This window comes from Macaca mulatta, chromosome 4, assembly GCF_049350105.2.
Source record: "Macaca mulatta isolate MMU2019108-1 chromosome 4, T2T-MMU8v2.0, whole genome shotgun sequence".
NCBI lineage: Eukaryota > Metazoa > Chordata > Mammalia > Primates > Cercopithecidae > Macaca > Macaca mulatta.
In genome coordinates, this window is record NC_133409.1 from 10,457,028 (window position 1) to 10,470,188 (window position 13,161).

Here is a 13,161-nt window from a genome sequence, read left to right on the forward strand (position 1 = left end):
GCCCAAAATACTCCGTTTGGTCCTGTTGCATGCTATCCACAGGGAAAGGAGAAAGTCACTATGCTGTCACTTCTTCCAGAACAGCCAAAAGGATGACTTTCCCATGACGGTCCTGGAGCTGGGGATGGAAATGACCTAGCCATTCACGAAGTCCCCACTGATGGTGTTTATTCATCATCTGCAGTTGGTGTGTGTCTCCTTCACTTACGATCCAGTCTAATTCACAGAAAAGCAATGCAGCTTAAATAAGAAGATGAGTTGGAAGTGACAAGAAGGCTGGTTTGAGAGCAGAGTGTTGAACTGCAGGGTTGAGAATTAGCGGGGGAAGTTGAAAGACTGACGAGGGAAGGAAATAAAATTCATTCTGTGTGGACTGGAGATATGGAAGGAAAAGAAAAAAATGCAACTGAAGAGGTAGCAGGGAACCTAAGGAAAGTATGTTAGGAAATAATTTCTTATTACAATTTTACCTTTAACATTCTTCACATTAAATAAGTAATTAAAGCAGAGTGTACTGCACCCGTGTCAAGGTTTCCATTTGAAGGGACAGACACGACAGGATATGACTCAAAAGACAGGAAAATGTGTTTAATATATTTTTAATAGCTATATCTTGGCTGGGCATAGTGGCTCATGCCTGTAATCCCAGCACTTTGAGAGGCTGAAGTGGGTGAATCCTGAGGTCTAGGAGTTCGAGACCAGCCGGGCCAACATGGTGAAACCCTGTCTCTACTAAAAATACAAAAATTAGCCGGGAGTGGTGGCTTGCGCCTGTAGTCCCAGCTACTCGGGAGGCTGAGGCATAAAAATCACTTGAACCCAGAAGGCGGAGGTTGCAGTGAGCCGAGATGGTGCCATTGCACTCCAGCCTGGGTGACAGAGTGAGACTCCGTCTCAAAAAAAAAATTTTTTTTTATTTCAAAAAAGATGTATCTTATTTTGTTAATGTTGTATTCTGTTTTTTTGTTTGTTTGTTTGCTTTGTTTTGTTTTGTTTTGTTTCGGTTTTTTGAGATGGAGTCTCACTCCGTCACGCAGGCTGGAGTGCAGTGGTGCAATCTCAGCTCACTGTAACCTCCACCTCCCTGGTTCAAGCAATTCCCCTGCCTCAGCCTCTCAGGTAGCTGGGATTACAGGCACATGCCACCACGCCCAGCCAATTTTTTTGTATTTTTAGTAGAGACAAGGTTTCACCATGTTGGCCAGACTAGTCTCGAACTTCTGACCTCAGGTAGTCTGCCCACCTCGACCTCCCAAAGTACTGGGATTACAGGCATGAGACACTGTGCCTGGCCAATGTTGCATTCTTTAAAAAAGAGGATTGTCCATTCCATTTCTACTACCCAAACATGACTTCTTGATTCAATTCCATTCAATGGAACACTTTTTCATTGTCTGTAAAGTGCACAGCAAGGAAGAAGCTGTAAGAAACCTTCTCTGTCCTCAGTGAGTTTACTTTGTCCTGGAGGAAACCGGGCAGTAACAAACAACTCCAGCTCCAAGGTCAGGCATGGTTCCTGGTACTGTAAGGATGTGTGCAGTGTGGGGCCATGGAGGCACGCCGTTGCGGGGAATGGAGAAAGTTTCCTAAGGAGATGGCTGTGGTTTGCTTTGGATAGAGAGTCTGGGCTAAGTGTGTTTGAAGTCAAAGGAACAAAACTAGCAAAGATACGAAGGCAGACATTCCAGGGTCCTCTCAGAGAATATAATTCCTAACTCACTGGAGCCCTGTGTATGGATAGGAAGTAGTTTGAAAGAAGCTGGAAAATCTTGGCAACAGAGTCTGGGGACGTTTAATTCAAATCTAAGAAATATGAAATTTATTCTGTAGATCATGGTAAGCCACTGGGTAGATTGGACCCATAATAAGAAAACTCAATAATATTTTTTTCTGTGATTTATGGTTTTTAATATTTACTCAGTGTCAACAAAGTGTGAAGATTTATAAAAGCATTATAGTGTGTATGTAATTCCTACCCAAAGGGCTTACTGGTTGATCTATGTAGATAAGTAGGATGTAAACACACGGGAAGAATGGGGGGAAAGAAAGTCAGACGTTATGTATCATGCCACCCACTAGCCATTGACATTACCTGGAGAGCTAGGAAAGTATTGCTGAAATCTCACCAAGTGCTCTAGGCATCCATTTATGAAAATGGAGAACCATGGCTGAAAGGTGGCGTTGATAATTAAATGCTAATGACCTGAACTCTCAGGAACTTCAAAGCTGATCCCAAACTTCTTATGCTCTCAAATTTACTATTTTCTACAAAATCATGACCAGTCACCAATTTGCCCACTCTTCTTTTTTTCTGTTTTCTACTTTTTATTTTTTATGGGTATGCTGTATTTTTGTAATTAATTTTTAAAACATTGTAAAATAATGCTTATATTTACATAAGTCACTAGAAGCAAAACCTGTCGATGATTTGGCAATACATGATAAGCCACAGGCCTGGGACTGGGGTGAGGCTGCTGAGGCATTGGCCTGGGGTACAAAATTTAAGGGGGTATCAGAAACCTCAGTGATAAAGATGAGTAATATATATATTTTAAGACCTTAATTTGTTATAGCAGTTTTGGATTCACAGCAAAATTGAGAGGAAGGTACAGAGATACCCCATATACCCTTTGCCCTCATACATGTCTTACGTGCATAGTCTTTCCCATTGTTAGTGTCCCTCACCCGTGGGACACATCAGGGGTCCCCAGCCCCCGAACCTCGGGCTCGTACTTGGCTGTGGCCTGTTACAATTACTGCCTGAGCTCCAAACACTCTTTTAAATCAATATTTTAATCATTAGGGTTTTTTTTTTTACTATGTAGAAAGAGAGAAACCATACTAGAGCCCCTCATATGTGTAAATTTGAGCATGATAATCACATCATCATGACCTGTTAGATGTCTGAAAAGGGCTTAGCCAGTGGGTCATTACTAATAAGAAAACACTATCTCCCAAGTTTTCAAACGGAGGTTGCAAATAACGTTTCTTAGTTGTTCAGCAGGAAAGGTACATCCTGTCAGATCTGATTCTGGAGAAATCATGCGATGGGTCTCAAGTTTCTTGCAAGACACCAAGGTCATCTGGTACCTATGAGCAGAACGTTTGTGGCTGATGAGAATTTGTACAATCCTTTATGTGCAGATCATTCCAGACAGGGAGGAGGGCAGACTAACAAATGAAGTAGAAAAAACTGCCGAGCAAGAGTACTGGCAAACCTGTCAAAATTTAAATCCTTAAAATAATTTAAAAATTAAAGGCCGGGCACGGTAGCTCAAGCCTGTAATCCCAGCACTTTGGGAGGCCGAGACGGGTGGATCATGAGGTCAGGAGATCGAGACCATCCTGGCTAACACGGTGAAACCCCGTCTCTACTAAAACATACAAAAAACTAGCCGGGTGAGGTGGCAGGCGCCTGTAGTCCCAGCTACTCGGGAGGCTAAGCCAGGAGAATGGCGTGAACCCGGGAGGCGGAGCTTGCAGTAAGCTGAGATCCGGCCACTGCACTCCAGCCCGGGCACAGAGCGAGACTCTGTCTCGAAAAAAAAATAAAAAATAAAAATAAAAAAATAAAAAAAAGTACTTTTTACATTAGAACATAGAAGAGAAATATTCAATGTTCTAATAGGAAAAAAAAATAGTTTTTCAGTTGTTTCCAATAGAAAATGATATCATGTTAACCACCAGTCTTGAGAACAAACTGATTTCAATTTCCAAGGCCTTCTGATCCCTCATCTAGGAATTTTAACTCAACTGCTGATGAAATAGATGGAGATGTGCAAGTGATGCATGGCCTCTTCTGTTCTGAGAAGAAATTCACTTCCTGGTTGTTTAATGATGCTTTGAAATCTGTAAAATGCTGCATAGGAATTTTTTTTTTTTTCCTTTTAAAAAAACACTTTCTATGAAAACACAGACGTTAGTGAAATAATTATGCAACTCTTATATGTTAAATTATCTCATTTTAAAATATGCTTTAAAGCTATAGATATCTACATGTGCCTATAGAATGGTGGTTTTTTTCAGGTCATTTCTCTATACATTTTCTAAATAGTGCACATTTTTTCCCTCTAATAGGTGATAACAGGTTTTATTGGCACCAGAATAATTAGATATTATAGAAAGCTTTAGATATAATGTTGGGAATACACTTAATTTTTCTTCACTTCTATCATGTAACATAAATTTCTTAGTCAATTGGGAAGAAAGACTGAGTACTGGGCAGTGATTGATAGGAGCCAATACCTCGATTTTCCTCTTATTAAATATTTTTTTGAGGCCAGGCGTGGTGGGTAGCTCACACGTGTAATCCCAGCACTTTGGAAGGCCAAGGTGGGAGGATTGCTTAAGAACAGCCTGGCCAACATGATAAGACCTCATCTCTACAGAAAAAGTCATAATAATAAATAAATTTTTTTAAAAGCCTTAAAATGAAAAAATAAATTTTTTTTGAAAAACGTTTTCTCCAAGCAGACATGATTCGTAAACACTCTTAGACCACTTTCAACAATAACTGCCCAACATCTTTTATCTGACATCTTATTCCTTTAAAATGAGAACAATTTTAATTATTTTGAATTTATATTTTTAAAATACTTAGAATATGTTCACATCTTTACATTTAAATATGGGTGTTTCCATGCTAAGACTGAAATCCGCCTTCTCCCTTTTACCCTTTGTTTTATGCAGATAATTCAGGGATATAAAATTTAAGTGAAGAATTTGTGTCACCCTTGTCAGTTTTTAAATTTCAGAGTCCTATATTCTGTCATTCAAATCATGGCAGCTGTCTTCTCACTGGTGTTTTTGCTGTGGTTGTTTGTCCACATCGATCCTCCCATGCCACTGCTATCCCTGTCCTATAGTGCCTGTCTCCCCACACCCCAACAGCCTGCCTACAGCTATCAATACGGCCATGGTCACAGCAGTAAGTCATCAATTTCAGTGTTCCCCTTCTTCAGTTTCAGCCGTTCTTGGAGTATGTTTTCCATGTACCCAAGAACAAATTCACTCCAGTTGGCCCCCCACCACCCTGCCAAGCAGCACAGCTGCTCCTGTCAGGTCTGACTTGCAAGCATTCAGGTGCTGCCCTGTCAAGCACTTTGGGTGCAGGTGATGTCAGAGCTGCTGAAGCCACTTGGAGATCTGAGCTGAGGGGAGAGGAAAGGGATTGAGAGAAAGAGGCAATGTTTTACCCCTTTGCTTATCTTCTGTTGAAAGAGTCCCAGAGATGCCTAGCTGTTGCCACTTGTTTTACAATCAGAATGGAAATTGCTTCTCGGACTTTTGGCTAAGATCGAGTGCAGATTAGAAAGAAACGATTCTTTCCCATTTTGACACTCCAGTTCTCTCTTCCCAGACCCAGGCGTGTCTGGGAAACTGGAACAAGAGAGACTGAGTTGCAGTCACTGGGCTGCTCTCGGCATCCCGACCCTCCTCTGCAGGTGACAGCTTTATTGCTGAGGCAACACGTGGGATGCCGTCCTTCTTCCTTCCTTTCTGCCTCCTCGTGGGCCCAAAGGACCTGCTGTACCACGACGTCAGATTCCACTCAGTATGGGCCCTTGCTAGATGAGTAAAGGGCACGTAGGTCATGCCATGCATGCTCCTCCCTAAAAACTGCTGCTGCTCCTTTTTAGTATTAAAGAAAAATGTGAGGAGCCCTCACCACCGCCAGGCAGAAAACACTTGTATCTTACAGTTGTCCTTTCTGGGAGCTGCACAGCAGCCTTGCCGGGAGACGGTATAGTCTCCATTGGGCCACCGAGGTCACTGAGGCTCAAAGCAGCTCGGGGCTTTGCTGGGAGATTGGGGTGCATCCAGGCATCTGCTCATCCTCTACCGTGTGGTGCCGGGATGGTTCTTCATGCTGTGGCCATGTTCTGCTCCTCCCGCCTGGTTTCCCACAAGGCCTCGTGTCTTGTGGAGCAGCCCTCTGCTCCCTCCCACATTGCCAAGTGTTTCCAAATGAAAGGCTGAGAAACCACAAAAGACAAAAGAGAAGCTGTTTGTTTCACCTCCAGGGACCTTCTCCTGAAGGCAGTGCCTGAGAATGCCCCCCAGTCTTTCTCCGCCCAACCCCCTTGCACTCCACCCTCAAGAGCCGGCTCCCCGCAGACCCCCGCAGGAGGCCTTTCCTCCGCTCTGATCTCACTCTCCTGCCTCTGCCCAGGGTAGTCTTGTTCCTCAGTCCTCACAATGCACCCTAGCGATTTCTGTACATGTTTTGGTGAGTGCAGATTTTAAACCACAAACTTAAATGTGCAAGAAATGCCACACTTCTTTAGTTTCTTAAAATCAAATTAAATCTAACTCTTAGCTGACCAGCAAATTCCATCTCAGCATTCTCAGCTCTCTTTTCCGCCCCAGCATCACCCAAGCCTCAGGGAGGCCTCTATGGAATCTGAAAAATCTCTGGATGTTGCCCTATTCCACACCTGTGTGTTCCCAGGTGGTCGCTCCACTGCTCCCATGTCCAGTGGGGCTGCGTCGTGGGGTCCACTGGACAGCCCTCCCTGTGGACACCTGGCCACCTCCCATGGGGGCTTCCAGGGAGCTGAGCCCAGTATGTGCAGAGCGCTGGTCCTTTCCTCCTCTTTTGGTATCTGCCATCTTTACCCTGTCCTCTTTCTTCCCCTCACAGCCACTTATCCCTGGCTCTCTCTTTCCTCTCAGGAGTCCCAGGAGACTCGGTGAACTGTGGATTTCATAGAACCCAGGAGGCGGTCCCTGGTCTATCTGCAGGAGCCCTTTGCTCTTGGGTGAACTGCGGCTGTCATAGAACCCAGGAGGCGGTCCCTGGTCTATCTGCAGGAGCCCTTTGCTCTTGGGTGAACTGCGGCTTTCATAGAACCCAGGAGGCGGTCCCTGGTCTATCTGCAGGAGCCCTTTGCTCTTGGGTGAACTGCGGCTGTCACAGAACCCAGGAGGCGGTCCCTGGTCTATCTGCAGGAGCCCTTTGCTCTTGCATGAACTGCGGCTTTCATAGAACCCAGGAGGCGGTCTCTGTCTATCTGCAGGAGCCCTTTGCTCTTGGGTGAACTGCGGCTGTCACAGAACCCAGGAGGCAGTCCCTGGTCTATCTGCAGGAGCCCTTTGCTCTTGGCATTGCAGACGTCCTCTGCACAGGTACAAAGGGCTCTATGCCCCTTGGCATGAAGGAGAACTTCAGGTGAACACAGTGTGACTTAGTACATTATCTGGTCACACACATCTGCATACCCCTTGGGACTGTGAGCTCCAAAGGGCAGCGGCGGGTCCTGACCACAGCTGTGTCATCGACCATGCACCATCTGACGCAGGGTCCTCCCGCGAGTGTGTGGCTAGCAAAAGCTCCAGTGCCACTCGAGCTGCCCGTCAGAACCAGGAGCGAAGCCACCCGGCGTCAAAGCACAGTGTGGCTAATGGCTCCCTGAGGATCTAATTTTCAAAAAATTACATAAATGATCATTGTAGGAAATCAGATGCTATTTTAAATTTATTGTTACTTGCAATCATTGAAATGTATTTCTGGATCAATACTTCCAAAGACAATCAGGAAGAAAAAAAAGATTTATTTGGACTCTTATAAAGAGTTGCAGTTGGAAAAAGGTAAAAATGATAACTTATTTTTCCTTATCAAGTGTTTTCTAGTGATCATGAAAAGAAATTCCAAATAATATTTAGTTGCTGACAAAAATATGTCTTTTGTGTTTGGCCACAAAAGCATACCCATCTTTAAAAACCTATTAACAAGGCTGGGCACAGTAGCTCATGCCTGTAATCCCAGCACTTTGGGAGGCCTAGCTGGGCAGGTTACTTGAGGTCAGGAGTTCAAGACCCCAAAAATGCTGTCTCTACTCAAAATACAAAAATTCATTAGGCGTGGTGGCAGGCGCCTGTAATTCCAGCTACTGTGGAGGCTGAGGCAGGAGAGTCACTTGAGCCCAGGAGGTGGAGGTTGCAGTGAGCCGAGATTGTGCCAAAAAATAAAAAAATTTCAAAAAATGTCTCAAAAAATAAAAAATTTCAAAATTAAAAAAAACCCGAAAAACCTATTACCAGACGTGAATAACATTTCTTTTTAATTCTGCCCTTTTTCCACTTTGTGACTTTTTGCAGTTGTATAAAATCTTTGATTTAATTTTATACATTGCCACAAGTAAGCTACTTAGTACCTTTTCCTTTTGTGTGTGTGTGTGTGTGTGTGTGTGTGTGTGTGTGTGTGTGTGTGTATATATATATTTCAGGATGTTTTCAGAGCCCAAGCATTGTTTGCCAGACACCTGCAGTGGCAAACAGAAACACGCTTGTTTCTGCCCCCTGAGATGAAGTAAGTCTTCTGAAAAGGTGACTCTCCTTTGCACTCCAGTCTAATGACAGCTGAGATTTTAAATTAGCACATGCCATTGTAATACTCACTGTAACATTCAGCAGCATGTTCATTGCATTAATCAAAGCGTCACCTTACTCCATCAGTGAAGGGCACCCCTCATTTAGGCCACTACTCAAATGCTCGAGGACGGCCTCAGAATTCAGCCATTCACCACCACACGCTGCCCAGTGCTGCAAGGATTTACAATTGCTTTGGATAATAGTCCATATGGAGATATTTATTTGTTTATTAAAGCGTGTTAACCTAGCTAGCAATTGGAAAATGGAAGTGTTCAGCAGATTTATGTCCTGTAGTTTACTGAGTCAGCCTAATTCATCACAAATACCAAGTGCTCTAATTAAGGAGAAAGGGGGAAAGGTTTCCTCAGCATCCTTTATGATGTGTTGTGCATTTCCATCTCTTGATCAAAAAGGTTATTTAGAACAGCACAATGAATCCTAGTGTCCTTGCTGCCCAGCAACACGGGCAATTGTACTGGAATTGTCCCGCTTAAAAATGGCTGGCTCTGAACTGAAAACATTTTTTCTTTAAATCCTGTTTCTAAAAAAAAAAAAAAAAAGGGGGGGGGGTTCTATTATAAACTAAAGATACCTATTATTAAAACTTGCTTCCCCGTTTTCCGTTTTCCAGTACTTTTGTACTATCTAGAGATCTCTAGGTTGGTGTTAAAAAAACAAAACAAAACAAAAAAAGCTTGAAACTCCAGCTTGCCAAGAAAGAGCCCAAGTGGGAAGTACTTCCGAGGCTGTGGTGGAGGGAGGGAGGCCTAACTAGGACATTCTGAGTCCTCGTTGCCCAAGCGTGGGGTTCCTCCCGAGGGTGGCTCAGGGGTCAGAAGCACAGCTGTCCCAGGTGTTTCCAGCCTAGCTCAGCCACCTGAAGCACACCCTCCCAGGATTTCCTCCAGGCCAGTCTTGCAGGCGTCTTTAGTAGCCCCAGGAGACAAGCCTCCCTGGAATGTACTGGCTTTGAAAGATAAAGCACTGTATCTCTGCAGTATTAGTCCTATAGGCACTGAGCTGCGGTAGCTTCTTCGAATCACATCTGCCAGGCCCACACCCATCACCCGGCGATGCTCCTGAAATCTGTGTCCTCTGTTCAAGCTAGAAGTTGAGCGAAGGGTGACTGCTCATTATGTGTTGCTGTGGCATCAGACACTGTCATCTGGAGCTGTGCTGGTTGGCATAATTTATACTATGTTTAGAGGCACGTGCACCGGTACACACATTCACGTGCATGTGTGTGTCTGTCCTTCCCTCAAATAGTTCATCAATTCACACTGTAGATGCTTCTCCTGGGGGTCAACAATAAGCATCATGAAATGGGTGTGGTTTTTCTTTGTTTGTTGCTGTTCCTGAAAATTAATTTTTAAAAAATAAAATCAGGCACCTAGGCTGGGCACAGTGGCTCATGCCTATAATCCGAGCGCTTTGGGAGGCCAAGGTGGGTGGATTGCCTGAGCTCAGGAGTTCAAGACCAGCCTGGGCAATGTGGTGAAACCCCATCTCTATTAAAAATACAAAAAAAATTAGCCAGGCATGGTGACGCACACCTGTAATCCCAGCTACTCGGGAGGCTGAGGCAGGAGAATTGCTTGAACCCAGGAGGCAGAGGTTGCAGTGAGCCGAGATTGTGCCGCTGCACTCCAGCCTGGGTGAGAGAGCAAGACTCTGTCTCAAAAAACAAACAAACAACAACAACAAAAAAAAAACACCAAAATAAGAGTGGAATTTAAAGGCTTTTTGCTTAAATGCCAGATTTGATATATGATCCGTATTTATAACCAAAGATACATGACCAGTTCTGATAACTTTATATGCTCTTAATTTGTGCTAAGAGCTTTACACTTATTATCTTATTTCATGTTTACAACCACTTTGTTAATACCATTATTATACTTGTCCCCATTTTATAGAAGAAAACGCTGAACCTTAGAGAAATTAAGGAATTTTCTAATTCTCACACAGCTAGGAACAGTAAAGCCAGAATTAGAGCCAAGATCTTGTGGGCCGTGGTTCACCAAAAAATAAAACTGTGATTCAATATTGTTATTAACCACAAAATCTCAGATAAATTGTGTTCTAAGCCTCAATAAATGTGTCTTTTATTTCTTGACTCTTACTTTAAAGAGAGAGTATTTTAAAAAACAAAATACCATTCAAAATAGAGCTTTTCTACTTTTTGCCATTTAAAGCAAATAATTGGCATTTCATGGTGAGGTTGAGGTTATCTACACAGTCTGAAAAGCACCATCCTTGACTATTTACAAAATAGCCAACGCTCCTGGCGGCAGTTCTTAAAAGATTTTTTTGCCCAATTCACTTCAGTACAACTGACAGTTTGAGTCCATGAGTAGCTGGTTTCACCTCTATAAAATATTATTCTTGTTTAGTGGTTATTTGTGAGTCACAGTGAAGGAAAAGTTTTCATTTTCTTTTGGAAACACTGATTCAAGTCAAGCACCTTGATGTTAGTCAAGCTTGAGATTTGGTAATAACATCTCACTTTCTCCACTTAGTGTCCTGCGGTTGATGCTCGCCATTGAGAAGTTTTTTAGAATTTCCACCTCAGGATCATAAACACTGTGTTCAAATTTCACTATGCTCTTTGGCATCAGTCATGGAAGTTCCCATCCACCAGTGCAGTGCGTGTGCTGCCGAGGTGAGCACCAGCTGCCAGCATAGAAGGCACCTTTGCTCGGTCTGCCTCACTAGGAGGTCACAGCAGTGCTGGCTTCATGCTACCACTTCACGGGAAAGGAAACCAAGGCTTGGCAGCAGTCAGTGGTTTGTCTTGGGCTACATGGTGATGGAGAAGCTGACACTCAGTTCTAGCTCATCAGAGTCTGCATTTCTATTTGTGATATCATACAGTATCCTGTGATATCACGTGATACCATGCAAGGCATCAGTGACTATCTGCATCTCTCTCAACGCCACTTTCCCCGTCTTCACCCTCCTCACCAAACACTTCTCCAAGGCTAAGATTTCATTGTAGATAACTATTTATTCTCTTCTGTATCAGTCCTGCTTTTCCAGATCAGAAGGGACCTAATCCACTTGTATCACCCCTGTTTCCTGGATAACTCACCTAGAAATGGTCTAATCTGTTTACATCTTTTTATCCAGGTGAAAATGCCTTAATGAAAGGCATCTGGGGCATTTTATGACTTGCAAAATCACAAGAATTGATGTAAAATAGAGCAGAGGAGCCAAGGCAAATATATATTCATTAAGGGCTATTTGCAATTATAGTGAGCTGAGTGGTTGTGTGCACTCTCCTTGAACATGATAAAAGACTGCAGATTACTCTAGCATCATTGCAGACAAAGCTACTTAAACTACTAATTACACCACCAAGGAGCTTTTTTGTTTTCCTCATCCCTGTAGTCTGACAGAGTCGACTTTTTTCCCCAGAATGTTCTTCCCTGCTTGTGTCTCACCCTGTCCTTCAGAATTCAATCAGCATGTCTCACAGCAGCACCCTACATGAAACCAGATTGCTGGAAAGTCCCCAAAACAGGCCAGCCTTTGGCTAGGCCTGCCACTCTAAGGCAAGGGTCTGTAGGCTTTTCCTGCAGAGAGCCAGATAATATTATATATTTTGGATTTTGCAGGCCATAGGGTCTCTGTCCCAGCTACTCAACCGTGCTGTTGCAGCACAAAAGGAGCCCCAGACAGTCCATGAACGAAGGAGTGAGGCTGCTGAGTTCCAATCAGACTTTACTTACAGACACTGACATTTGAATTTTATATTAGTTTCTGTCATCATGAAATAGTATTCTTTGACATTTTTCCCCAACCATTTGAAAAAGTAAAAACCATTCCTAGCTCAGAGCCAGTTTGCTGACCCGAGCTCCAAGGCATTTTAGCTGGCCTGGAAATGACTGGGCTAGGAACTGCTGCAGGAGCTTTCTTTACCTTGAATCCTTGATCTATTGAACTCCAGAGCAGATTATGCAAATCAATGTAGCGGGTCCCTGATTAAAAGAAACTCAAGAACTCCTTGTTGGAGAGACCTTATTAGATAGCACTACATCTACTTCTATTGGGTGGCCAAGGACGAACCCAGGCCAGCATCTCTCCTTCATGGCCCACAGTTTCTAGTGGCACCAGAATGTGGCCAGGGACTGCAGGCTTGGAAGATCCTGGAGTGCAAGAGAGGACAGGAATTGTTTAGGAATTGCAGTCACTGCCAAGTACTACCCATTTAGGACTCAGAATGCCTCTCAGAGGTCACATCATTCAGGAAACTGGAGGGAAAGGATAACTCAAGACTTAAGCAGAGCTCTTGCTAAATGTTGTTGCACCCTGAAGCAGCCTCACGTGAGCACTGCAAACACTATTTACATTTCAAATGCATTTTCAGATTTACTTTTATGGCTACTCTCGGAGGTGTTTTTAATACATGTAAAGCACAATCTTCACATAAAGGCTTCCACAGGAACTGTAAAAAATATTTTATGTCTTTATTTCTAAAAGTCCTTTGTAATTCCTCGAGGACCTTCTTGTGAGGAAGATAGACTACAGGTCACGATGCAAAGGAAAAAGTAAGTGGAATAGTAGGTTAGGATGTATGAGCTGGGGAATATAATGAGGAGAAAAAGACAGAACGGCATAGTAAGCAGCAAGAGAGCAAATAACAGGTTGACAAGGAGATGAAGAAGATTCATGCTTGCTGCTCACACCACTGCCCGTGAACTCAGACACCGGCACCCCCAGAAGTAAATTACAGCTTCACAGTTGTCTTTGAGTTTTTATCAGACAGAGTTATTAAATTGCCTGTTT

General features: G+C 43.5%; 1 protein-coding gene across 2 annotated transcripts in view; it reads left to right on the forward strand.

The window, feature by feature from the left end:
* PRKN (parkin RBR E3 ubiquitin protein ligase) overlaps positions 1 to 13,161 on the forward strand; it is a 1,373,216-nt gene that overhangs the window by 1,030,731 nt on the left and 329,324 nt on the right. The gene's annotated exons all lie outside the window — the stretch shown is intronic.